Source organism: Melospiza melodia, chromosome Z (assembly GCF_035770615.1).
Source record: "Melospiza melodia melodia isolate bMelMel2 chromosome Z, bMelMel2.pri, whole genome shotgun sequence".
Lineage (NCBI taxonomy): Eukaryota > Metazoa > Chordata > Aves > Passeriformes > Passerellidae > Melospiza > Melospiza melodia.
Window position 1 is genome coordinate 59,822,957 of NC_086226.1, and position 13,324 is coordinate 59,836,280.

Sequence of the window (13,324 nt, forward strand, 5' to 3'; positions counted from 1 at the left end):
CCGCGGCCCTGCGCTCCCGCTAACGGACCGTACCCGACTGGGGGCGGAGGAAGCCGCGCTCCTTTCCCCTCCTCCTCCTCCGCCTCCTCCTTCCCCAGCATCCGAACGTCACCCGGGACTCGGCGCAGGGGAGGGGAGCGGCGCCGGGGGGCGGACGGGCCCGGGACAGTCCCATCGCTCCGGCACCCTCTGCCGGGGGCAGCCCGGCCCCGGGCGAGTCCCCGCACACTTTTCCCTCCGCACTCGACGGTCACCAGGAGCCAGCAGGAGCTGGGCCCCCTCTGAAAGGCGAGTCCTGCTCCCAGAGGCCTCAGGAGCCTGCAACCTTCCTCGCAAAAATCCCCAGTAAAACAAAAAGGAGCGGGCGAAAGGCACATCGGCCAAAACCGCTACGGCTTTTCTCCTTTGCCTTCTTCCTCCTCGCTGCGCAAGTGAAGAGGTTTTGCGCCCCTGCAGCGTTAAAGACAGTGGATTGAACACGGTTTCTCCTGCCCCCAGAGCGCTCAGGGGCGTCAGCCCCGCCGCACGTACTCGGAGAAGCAAGAACCAGGGCGGCCGGCCGGGGTCTTCTTTGTGCTCTACGGGTTCTCTCATGATGGGGTGTCAGAAGTAAAGTTTGCTTTCTGTCTTCAGCAGGCAGAAAAGATTCTGCTGACAGTTTCAAAATAGTTTCAAAATATCTCCAAATATTCTCAAAAAGTTTCAAAATGTCTCCAGGTTATTTACTACCAGAAATAAGAGCATTCTGAGCACAATTTAAGTAAGCTTTTCGAGCTGATGTTTTAGTGATCGGGGGGAAGGAGGGAAGAAGGAGTTGTCCTGGTTTGCGTCTGCAGTTCAAAGAAATCGGTACTCAAAGATAATGCAGAACTGTCAGCAGGCTTCTTTTAACTCCTCATATAAACTCCAAGGATGCAGTTCAGCCAATTAATTTCTGCGTTTTAAAAGTTATAATTTAACAGCATATTTAATTAGATGTCTTCACTGCAAATACATTTCTATTGTTTTAGATTTCATTTCTAAAGATCTGATACTGAGTAATGCTGAATACATACAAATCCCTTGAAGTTCTTCAAATCAAGCTCTAAATTCACAATAATTTTAGTGAAATTATTTTCCATTACATTTGCTTCTTAATGCAAACAAAGGCAAACTTTACAACGTATTCTTTCTTCCTTCTTTTGCACTCAGCTTCTTTCCTCTCAAGTTTCCAGTTCCATCTTGAAAATTCTTCTGGCACCTAAGAATGACAAAGGGAGGTCTTGATCCCTCTTTGGCAGGAATGTAGGGACTGACTGATTCAGCCCCTTGCCATCACAACACCACATTTTAAAATCCCTTTCATAAACTTATGAAACCTAAGGGAAAAGTAGTGATGATCCTTTTTATAAACTCCATTCCTTGGATTAAAGGCTGCTCCAGACTTTGCTTCTTTGATTCCAGACTGTGTATATTCAGATGAGTTTATATTCCTTCTCTCTTGTGCCACTACTACCCTTCCCACTTCCCCTCTCTATGACATAAAATGACAGATTCACGCCTCAACCTTTATGTTGTTACACTAAAGAACCTAAATCTTTTAATTTCCTTTGAAATGATCAGTTATGTATTCCCTGATCACCCTAATCCTTTTTCCTGCCACACTGAATATCCCCTCACTCCTCAAAAATTTTGGGGGTCTGATTTAATCTTTCTGATGATGAGTGGCTTGAGGTCGACACAGTGCTGGAGATGCTTTTTCTACTACAGCACTTTTAATTTCCTTTCTGTGGTGAAAAGATTGATGCATACCAGTGATTTACAGTGCCTGGCCAGTTATAGGTATACTATGATGTGTTAGAAAATCTACTTCCCTCTTTCTTTATACTTTCCAGTGTATAACTAACAGCAAAGACCTGCATCAAAATCCTGACCTCACTAATCCACCCCACCCCCCCCTTTTTTGTAGCTCAATTCATCAATATCAGTTCCTTCTGCACCTTCTTTTATTAAAAACACCTCTTAGCTTTGCATTAACAAAAAAATTTGGTTGCACATTGGTAAATGAAATCAATGTGAAGAAGTGTCCCCAAGAAACTAAAGCAGAGACAGTGCTATGACTTTTAAAACAAAGTTTAGGTGGTTAAAAAACTGCAACAATTACTTGCGGAAAGTACAAATTCAAACTCTATATTCCTCTAAAATTTATGATTGTACAGCTGTGTTACTTGCCTTCCTAGTAGGAAATAAAAATGTCTGCATAAATTTGTCTACATTTTGCATAATCATTACAATAAATATTTTTTTCTCTCTCTCTTAGGGTCTGAAAGATCTCACAAAATAACTAGGATATAGATAGGATATAGACCCACTTTTTGCATTTGGGAATAAATTAGCATATGGTACAAACTTTGGTTGTGAATAATTTTTCTGACTTGGGAGGGGAAACTGGTTGTTTCATGAACATTAAATGACTTGCCCATGTTAGCTACTGAGAATTTAAGTCATCTTCAGTCCCACAAATTATTTTGTCACTAACCACAAAAACTGCTATTCATATTTCACATTGCAAGTAAAGTCATTACAGTGAAGAAACCACAGCACAAATTCTCACTCTGTATTGTAGAAAAACATGTACAGCAAAGACAGACGTGTGGAACAACTGCACGTTCTGAGCTGGTTCCCCCAATTCGCATAAGCCATTAGAGAGATCACATGTGTTGTGCAGCATATGGCCTCAAACTGTTTTGTCACTAGCTGAGGAAAAAAAAGCTGTGCGCGTATTTGTTTGCATGACCATATGGTACGTGCCTGAGGAGCAGTTAAAAGCAATGGGCAAAGCTGGAATTCAGCACGACCTTCCTTGGGGAATCCCTGACAGAATTTGGGTGGATTCCCTATGCTGTTTTTGTCTGCTTTCATGACAGATATTAAAAAAAGTGACTTTAAAGAAAGAAATGTTGTTCTAACTTGAAGGTCTCAGTGTGTCTATAGTCATCCTGCAAGCTTTGATAAACTTTAATTGGTACACTATCTTTAGCAAAAAAATTAATTCCTCCCCTGATCCTTTTATTCCTGTGATGAAAGCAGCACAGAAAACATTGCCTACATGTTTCACATTTTCAGGATCAATTCTTGGGCTTTATTCTCCAATATTAAAATACATTACATAGATTGGCCAAAACTGAAAAAAGGATTTGGTCATAAAACACAGGATTCATACACTAAAGTCCAAATTTGTAATTCGAAAATGCACCTGTTTAGTCTTGAATATTCCTTCTTAGCTGAATGCTGTTAGGTGTAAACATTCCTTGTGTGATCAGTTATACATGTTCAGAACTGCCCCAGCCGCAGCAATCGAGCGATCACTTCCACAGAGATCCAGAAACTTTCTTGCTACAGCACTTGAGATTCTTGGCTAACTGTGCCTGATTCTGACCACACATACAATTTTGGTCACTGTCTTCTGAAGAGCATATTTTGGAAGAGAACTGAGGTGATTGTGCTCAGTGTTATGTATCAGCCCTGCAAATACCAACCCAGCCTATGGAGAGCTGGGTTCTTGACCTTTCTTGACGTCTAGATCCTGAGGGAATGACTTGGTCACAGTACACTGTGCAGAAGAGTGGGACACATCCTACTCCACTTACTGGAGTCTGTCATGGTATGCAAACAAACAAACTGGAGAGTTTGGGATGGAAGTGAGAAGGCACAAGGGAAAGCTGAGCTGGATTGTTCAGACACTGAGCATTATGTAGGAATTCGATGAGACTGTTGGTCGCCGAATAAATGTTACAGTTAGTGAAACAAAAAGAAAATAGTTTGGAGCAGCTATTCAAATAAAGAACTGTGTGTTTAGAGTCTACCTGCCTATTTCTGTAGTTTGTTGTTTGGTTTTTTTTTTAATGAATCAAACCTATTAAATAGGTTAAAATAATTAAATATTTCAAATATTAAATAAAACAAAATTAGTGTAAATATTAAAATAAAACACAATTTAAAAACACTCATTAGAAAATCTTTTCCTACCAAAAAAAAAAAATCAGGTTTTGATCTACATTTTTAGACCATTGCTTCTTATGCTTTCAATATACATGATTTTGAGAGATTTATGTGTGTGTATTAAAAGGGTGAGAATAAAAAACTTGAAGGAATTATTTTTACCACAGAAGGTAAACCCATTTCTACCAGGAGAAAGGTATTTCACCCATTTCTTAGGAACCATGTCTTTGCTTTTGTTTCCAGGTCAACATACACAAACATGTCAAGTAGTACTGCTACAGGAGCCAACCCACCAGAACAAACAAATCTGCAAGCATTCATACCATCAACACTCTTATTAAAAGAAGATCACCAAGGATATTTCTCATGCCTAGAACCACAGGAAACAATAAACAAAGTGTTTCATTTGATTCATAAGTCAGGATGCAGACAACACTCTCAAAAACAGAGCCAATTGCCCTAACTTGTAAAATCACACTCACCCAATGGTTTGAGCATCCTGCAGTGTATTCAGACTCATGCACCCTCAAATCTCTCTCGTCATAAAAACTGAAAGGGGAAAAAGCCGCATCTCTCTTCTGTATCCATTATTCTGACGCGTGAAACAATTACAGAATAACTTATTGAAGATAAAAGTCTGAATAGGGAACTGGGACTTAGGTTTTCATTATATAAATTAAACAAGAACATGAGTTTCTGATTTGATTTAATTTAGTATTCAAGTACTCCTTGAAATTGTTACGATTACAGTAAAGGGTTATCTTGGCATTTAGTCTTATGCTCAAAAAAATAAAACCGAGGTTCTTTTACCATGCAGTTTTCATTATCATCTTGTTAGTTGTACTGAATTACTTGTGTGTATTTATTTTAGTCGTTTATGTCAGCCATCCCATGTCACTAGCATGTTACAGTGTTGTAAATAGCATGGGAACAATTAAAATTGTAGCTATTTAACTTACGTAAACTCCAAGGCAAGTCCTGGCTGTCAGATTGGAACACCAACCATCAGACATTTGACTGACTGCAAAGTAAAAAAGGCTGACTATTCATCCTTGACACCCTTAGTTACTTCCAGAGTTCATAAAGAACTATAAATGTACCACCCAAGCCCAAAGTACTGGGACAAAATGCTAAGTGCTGCAGTTTACAAGGCAAGAGCGAAAATACATCATTGTGTCAGTGAGACAGACACAACCATGTCAGTGGATCCTACACCAAAGATTTATACACCCTGTAGGATAAAAATAGAGTTCAATTTTAAAATGCATCAGATGTTTGCAAGTCATTACAAAGCTTATATTATTTCTTTTTGAAAAATCATCCAGACAGATGTGAAGGTGTCAAAAACCTGAATTGAACCAAGAATTTAAGTCAGCATCCAAGGGGCATTGACTATGGAGAATATTCTTTGGAGAGCCTGGATGTGCCTGTCAGTTTCTAAAAGACAGTTATGGAGGAAGTTGGTAGAGAGAAAATAATAAAAGATGAGGAATTTTTTTTGTTTGTTTGTTTTGTTTTGTTTTTTTAATTCAGTGTGGTCTGGTTTTGGGGGCATTTTGTTGTTTGTTTTTTGGTGGTTTTTTTTGGGTCTTGGAGTTTTTTGTGAGGGTTTTTCTTGTTTGTTTGTGGGTTTTTTCATTTTGTTTTGGTTTGGGTTTTGGGTTTTTTGTTATTGTTTTACTTTTTAAAGGTAGTCTAACTTTATGTCTAACTCTAACTTTATGGATTCTAACAGTCTTAGCTAGGGAACAGTAAATCTTCAGGATTGGAACATGGAGGTTCAGGCCCATAGACAGATGGATATACTTGAGAAAGAGCTAAAATTTGTAAGGAAACCAGAAGCAGTCATGGCAATTTATTTTTTCTTATATTACAGACATGAAGTTTCTTGCAAGTCCTCTGCCTTTGGAGTCTGAAAAGGCCCCCAAATAGACAACAAGCAGTCTAGCAGAGGCAAGCTAAACACAGTACAGTATTGCAGTAGGGATCACCCATATGGTAAAACAGAAACCTTCACTCTTCTCCCCCAGACTTGGGGGTGCCAACTGCATGCACACATAAGGGAGCAAGAGCAGCCGCAGGAAGAACTTTGAAGGCAGCCCACAAACAGGAGCAGGAACACGCATACAGCTACAGTCCCTTCTGTGCTGTGAGTTCTGTGGCACAGAGCAGGTGAGTGCTGCTGGCTCTCAGTACGAGTTGCCCAGGCTTTTCTCTTTGGCCACCGACCCTGACGAAGAAGTCTGCAACATTTTCCCCTTCTTTTACTGACAGTGTGAACTCCAAAACATGTGGAGAGAACATTCAGTATATTGATGAATATTAAAATATTTGGGATACCATATGCTAATAATGTATTCCACAGTGTTCACAGAACCTTATGCCTAAAGAATAGGAACCTATGAGTGACTTGGGCTCAAATAGATTTACAAGTTGGAATAAAACTGCTTCACACATACACAACTAGTTAATAATATAGACAGTAAAGACTTTGCACTGAAGTACACTAAAGCATATGTGATTATACTGGATTGTACTTTTAAAACATTTTAAAGGCAACTTTTCTCCTCAGAGAGATTTGTAAAGTAAATCACCTGGAACAAAACCAAACATTGCATTCCCAGCTCTTACATGAATTGTTGAGGTCCACTTCTGTTAAAAGAAGTATAGTGCTAAGAAGTAAAAGTATTTTAAAATTCACATTTTTCATTATATCTAATTGAAAGGTTTAATTGTGTCTTAATTTTTTCTCAAATCAGTTTGATTTTGCAGTGTTACTACCTTCTATATAGTATCTTTTCTTCTTTTTCGTCTGTGCACCAATCCCATAAATATATAAGACTTTACAAGAAAAAATCCATCAAAACAAAACAGTAAAGTGAGGTATTTCTGTTTACTTAAAGAGGCTGTCTACCTCTTCTCATTCCTTTTACTGGCATTGGAGCAATCTGAATAGTTAGTTGCTAAACAGCTTCAAAAAGAAGTTTGTTCCTTTTCTGGCCTGCTTTTAGAACTGCTTTGTTTTCCTTGAAGTGAATTTTTAATATCTAATTGTCCCAACTCTTCTGTGTGAAAGCAGAGATATTTTATCTAAATATATTTTTCCTTCATGATCTTATCATCATCTCTTTTACATTCTGTATCCTTCATTCACAAAAAAGACACAAGAAGTCATAGTTAGAAAAATGATTCATGTTTTGTCTTACATTTAGTTGCAAACTCAGTCTGACTTACCAAGGGGGATAGGCAATTGCCTCAACCTAAGGGCAGATCTCTCCTGAGTGCAAAGGTCTTATCTCCATATACAAGAGGCAGAGGAAAAGAAATTTTAGTAAATTTTTCACCTTTTATTAGGGAATCGATATTTTTGTAGCTGGTCTGATACTTTGATGACACCATGTTCTATTTCACTTCAGGACTTTTGAGAATATATTTTGGGGTTCAAGTCCCAGTTATGAAACTGAGTTTCTGCCTAATCTGAGGCTCTGCTTACAGGGATCAGTACCTCTCATCTGGCATCAGTCAACATCCCCACTTTAAGCAAACAGGCAAGGATGAATTGTCAGTTCACTCACTACTGAGCTGTCCCCAACAGCTGTAATTTGACCAAGATCAAGAAGGAGAGAAAACTTAGTTGAATTGCTATGTTGTTCAGAAATTCCTATATCATAGATTTTGATAGAGGCTTGTCTGACTTGCCCCACATCAGCAGCTGTGCTACACAAATGTCTATCTGCCTATCAGAAAGCCTCTCAAATGAACACTTCTTAATATCTTTCTTTCCCAACCAACCATAGCAGCAGCAGCCAACTTCTTGCAACAAATCTGTAATTATATTAAATAGCACAGTTAAATTAGACTCAGATGCTCTGAGCTATTGCATAGACTTGATGATATTTCTGAGACTCCACTGTAATTTTTGTGGAGAGGAGTTCATCTAAAAGTCCCCAGCATGTGCCAGTCTCTCTGCCTTGTGCAACAGCTAACATTAGGCAATGCTGGCCCAGCAAAAATTAGACCCTGTGCACCACTATCTTCTGTCAGGCTCTCAGCAGCTACCCAGCAGTGTGGGAATCAACTCCACTAAGAAAAATACCAAGTAGAGAAACAGGACAGATAATTTCCAACTCTGAACTGAAGCCCTCTGAGAATGTCAAAAATAAATGTGAAGAATCTGAACAGCATTTTTTCTGTTGTCTGCAAGTTGTGGATAATAGGAAAGGCAAAAGACAATGGAGGGTAATATTAGTTCTCTGTGTGGTTTGTTCTGAAGTACTTGGTATTTAATAGCAGCTAAATCAGGCAAGAAGGCGTAGACTGATTTGGCAGAAAGTTTGCTCTAGTACGTAACATAAAACATATGAAGGTGATCTACTTAACCTCTTCATTTCTACCCTTGCACAGCTTTTAATTCAACAGGAAGTAGGGAAAGACAGCATATACATATATACACTTGTGAAAGGCTAGGAGAGGAAGTGGAAGGTTTTGTTCTTTTGTGACTTACAGGGCTGCTCATACTGAAAAGAAACTCAATGGAGCTGAGGGCCTCTGAGCCACACATGGCAATTGAAATAAAAACAACTAAATAAATATATCTGGTGGAAGGAATAATGAGAAACATTTTTTCCACTGTAAAAAAAATTTCTCGATATTTCTCCACACATACATACACTGTGAAATGTGTGTACGTTTGTGTGTAGCTTCAGTATTTTTAGCAAAACTGCAGCCAGTGGAGATGGGTATGAAATTGACAGCTTTCCTGTATTAACCTCATTGATGAATGTGTCCTAGAACACACAGACCATATACTGGGTATTTATTAATGGTGTATCAGAGACATATTCTTATACTGATGTGTATATTATTGCAATAAAGAATCTTACAATACCTTCTAATGCAACTAACCACCAGTATCCTAAACCCACATTTTTCCCCTTTTTGTTGAAATTCTTAGGAAACAATGCCATTAAATCAAAAGGAAGAAGACAGCATTAACAGTGCAGTAAAGAGAAGATAACTTAAAACAAAGTTCTGCATATATTTGTTCTACAACCAGTTTCTGTTTACATTTGGAATTTTATAAAATTCTGCTATTGTATTCCCAGGCAATAAAATTCCCATAAAAAATAGTTGGAACACAAATATTTTCCTCATCTACAACTGAGTTATTCCTACTCTTTGAAATTTAACTTTTTCTGTTTACTTTTAGTTGCAATGTCAATATTTTAAATAAAACAAAAGAAGCAACTGGTGTTAAGAATTCTGGGGCAAAACCTAACCAAAAAACTCCTGTCTTTAGCATTGATAACAGCCAAAGAACAGTGATGTTTAAGGCTTAAAGTCAGCCTTCCTATTACCTACAATAAACTCCATAGAGTTTATTTTGTTTATTTAGTGATATATAAGGTTGGGGTGACTTCTGGGATTACTTGAAGCCTACAACTTTTTCAGGTTTCATTAGCATTTGTGGGAATCACATACTTGCATCAGTGTCAAGATAAAAGAATTAATCTTTAAATAAGAAGGCACATTTAAAGAGAGATTTCTATCAGGGCATTTTACATGACTATGAAAGATTTTGATTTCATCCACACTCAGCAGGGGTGCCCGTTATTCAAACCATGTGGTATCTGCTTGGTATGCAGGGCATAAATACTGCTGCTGTCAGCATTTGCTTTAAAATCTGATGCAATATATTACAAAGAAGATTTGAACAATCATAACTAAAATTTGTTGGGAAGACTTGAAACAAATGTTTGAATAAAGTTGAAAACTTATGGAAACAATAAAATCTGAAATGTTATAAAAAGAAACTTAGTATCCACATGGGAACTATTCTACAACCTTCTTAGCAAATTTTAATCAGACATGCCTAACAAAAGTAATACAACCAAATTCATATAAACAAAAACATGCATACCTTCCAACAAAGGGATTAAATACTGCAGTTTACATTTTTTACAACTACCATATATAGGAATACTTGGTGCAATCTGACAGCACTAAACTTAGAGAAAAATGCACAGCCAATTAGCAAAATAGTTTCCAACATTTATCTGTTTATCAGGTCATTTTTCAGTATTTTCCACTGTGAAATCTATATTTACATTGACATTCACACAACATCATTCTAACATCTTTATTCCATCTACCTTTATTTGGTCTTCTTAAACCTTATGAGAAATTCTTCTCTCTAAAATACATACACTGATAAGCATAACCACCACAATCTGCAATATTGAAATTTATTTAAAGTTTCACTATCAATGTTGCTCTAATTTGATATTTAGACAGCTCTATCAGAAGTTATGAAGGAGTTCAGATGAAACAGTTTCCAAAAGAGATCTAAAGAAGTACTATAAATTACGCAGCTGACACAGGACTCGAAAATAGATATCTGTGTCATAATAAATATTTTATACTATGTAACTTATTGGTCGAGAGATTTTCAAAGTCTTATGAAAACATGACTATGTGCAAGACAAAATAAAAGAAGCTGTGTTAACGACTTTTTAGAGATGAAGAATCCATGGGAACAGTGGTCAACATTTTAGAGAAATTGTGACAATAATAGGAAAAAACTCCTGCATCTCTGATCAGGATATTAAAATGCATACTACTTTGACATTCAATCTGTGATTCAAAAGACTGGTCTTCATCTACACACAAAACTCCAAGTAGGGTATTTGAGAGAGTAAAACATATTTTGCATTATTTATAGCGATATTAATTAAAGGAAATGAGACCAGCACTGAGGATTTGACTAATAAAAATGTTGTTTTGCACATTTAAGATTATTAAAGATTTAAGATTAAGATTATTTAAGAATATTATTTTAGGAAGAAGAAAGGATATTCTTAAGATGAGGGTAAAGTCATCTTTCTTATAGGTGTTCCTTAATCTGCTGTAGACAACAAACTGATAAGTTCCTAGGCAGATAGACCTGGATCCAGTATGATTAGTCTTTAATTAACTATGTTCAGCAGAAGTATTTTAGTATCAGATTAAGACTGAATTTTACTGACAATGTACTTGATTCAGCTTCAAAACAGATTACAGGGCCTCTTGAGATCCTTTCCAAGATAATTTTTATAAAAACAGCAAGATGGATCTTATTGTTAATATATATATAAAAAATACAAAATCACTCTGTGACCACATTGAAATGCTAAATTCAAACAGTAAAATACCAGAAAAGTGTTTTTCACTGACATAAACAAACAGTGAAGAATCAAAGTTTGTTTATGAAGATGAATACAATGAAGTTGAGTCTGAACTAATGACAATCATCATTATTTTTGTTTCATATCATTACATGTCACCATTAAGTACAGATTCTATCACAAATCATGAAAATAACTTTTAAGGGACATGTTAATTCTAACCAAGGATAAAGGTTCTGATGACAGGATGCCAAATTTTTCTGATGGCAGAAGAAAAGTATATCTGAATTGTGCTTTTGTCACTTTTTCACCTCTTCCTTTTGGCTTCAACACAGCCGATTCTATTTGCCAAGATGTGATATATCCCTATGGAGACATCCACAAAAAGAATACCTCCAAATAGAAAACTCAAATATTTTTGTCAGCTTAACCAATGGCAAAGATTCTACAACAACTTGTTAGTTCCAATTCTCAGCTCTTTCCCTTCCATTTATATGTATTCTATATTATTTCTTAAAGAAAAAGTAATGGTTTAGTAAAAAGTAATGATGGTGCAATAATAAGAAAACAACAATGTAGCAACAGCTTTATTCACTGCTTCATTGTCATCATCGGAAGCCAGCTTCCATAACATAAAAGGACTGGCCAGGTGTGGGGATTTTGGGCTTTCTTTTAAGAATTATTTTCCCTGCCTACTGTGTAGCTAGACTACTGGTGTAATATAGCAAACATTTCTTGTTGTGTTAGACAGATAAATGATGGTATTAGAGCACAAAGTTTCTTAAAGAGCAATGTTGTAGGGACTTCACTGACCACAAAGCACAGAACCATCTGTCAGACATGGTACCAGAATGCATAGGCCATGTATTTCTGGCATTAGCTTTCTATTCTTTCTAAAGATGTTAATCCTACCTCATCACAGTTACCCATTTTGCACCAGTAACAAACTTCTTCTCGTTTCCTTGCTTTGATGGACCTATGACATCAGTTTTACCCCTAATACATGACGCCTTGTATTTCAGTACCTCACTTCTTATTCTGATGGCTACAATAAATCACCCAGAGCTAACTATTGTATCAATAAAAGGAAAAAAATTGAAATGCCATTTCAAAGTCCCTAAAGTGTTTCAGAATAACAGTTTGATGAGCCAGAGCATAAAGTTCAGAGAATCCCCCAGCGGGATTCTGAGGGTATGTGAAGTGGTATGTGGGTACTGGTTAAATTTCCCACTTTCCAGTACTCCACACTCAGATAATACACATTTCTAAACACTACCACCCAACACAAATCCCTAAGCATACTATTAGGCACATATTGGCTAATAGTGTGATCTGCATATTCCTCAATCCTGCCATAATTTCCTATTTACAATTACAGATCTTGTTTCAAATCAGGGCCCTCAGAAGCTGGGACAATGGTGGTAGAAGTTATTCTTTAGGTTTTTTTAAATCACAAGAACTGTGAAAATACTACAATTGAAGCCATAGTTTGGGTATAAATAATGGCTCAAACAACTGTTTTTTATTTTCATTTTTGTTTTCACTGACTGAGAATGTAAATTGAACTTTAGTGCTATTGTGCTTTGTTCTCCCTCTCTGTGAAAAAATGTGTTCTGCATTAAATTGCATAGATAAACTCAAACAGCTCCAAATATCACCCTTCAGCTTTTGTATGACACAAGAGCCAAGAAAAGATAGAGAATGTGGTTTTATGACCAACAGATGGTGTAATTGGTATCATAGATGTTTTTATGTCAGGGGGTCGTAGGTTCAGTCTCCATCTGGAGCCTTCTCAGATCTGCTGTGTAGCCCAATGATTAAAGAAGCTATATTGGGTCAAAGACACAACCACCTGCCTGAGGGTAAAAGAATTGCTTTCTTGATCTAGCTGTTATACTACAGTTGCCTCCCATACTACAGTTTTCAAGCCAACTGCTGCAGCAGTTAATAACAACAGGACTGCACAAAATATTCAACACCATTTTGTTCCTATCCTTTGAGTCTCTCAGGATCTTTTGACAAATGTCATAAAAGTAAGTCTTGTCTTGTTTACAGGAGTGAAAAGCTATTCTAACTGAGGATGATAATTATAAAGGACCAAAATCCAAGGAAAAGGAAACAAGTAGGCTGGATAAACTTTGAGAGATTCAGCATTGTTCAGTTGGCCAAGAGGGCTCACA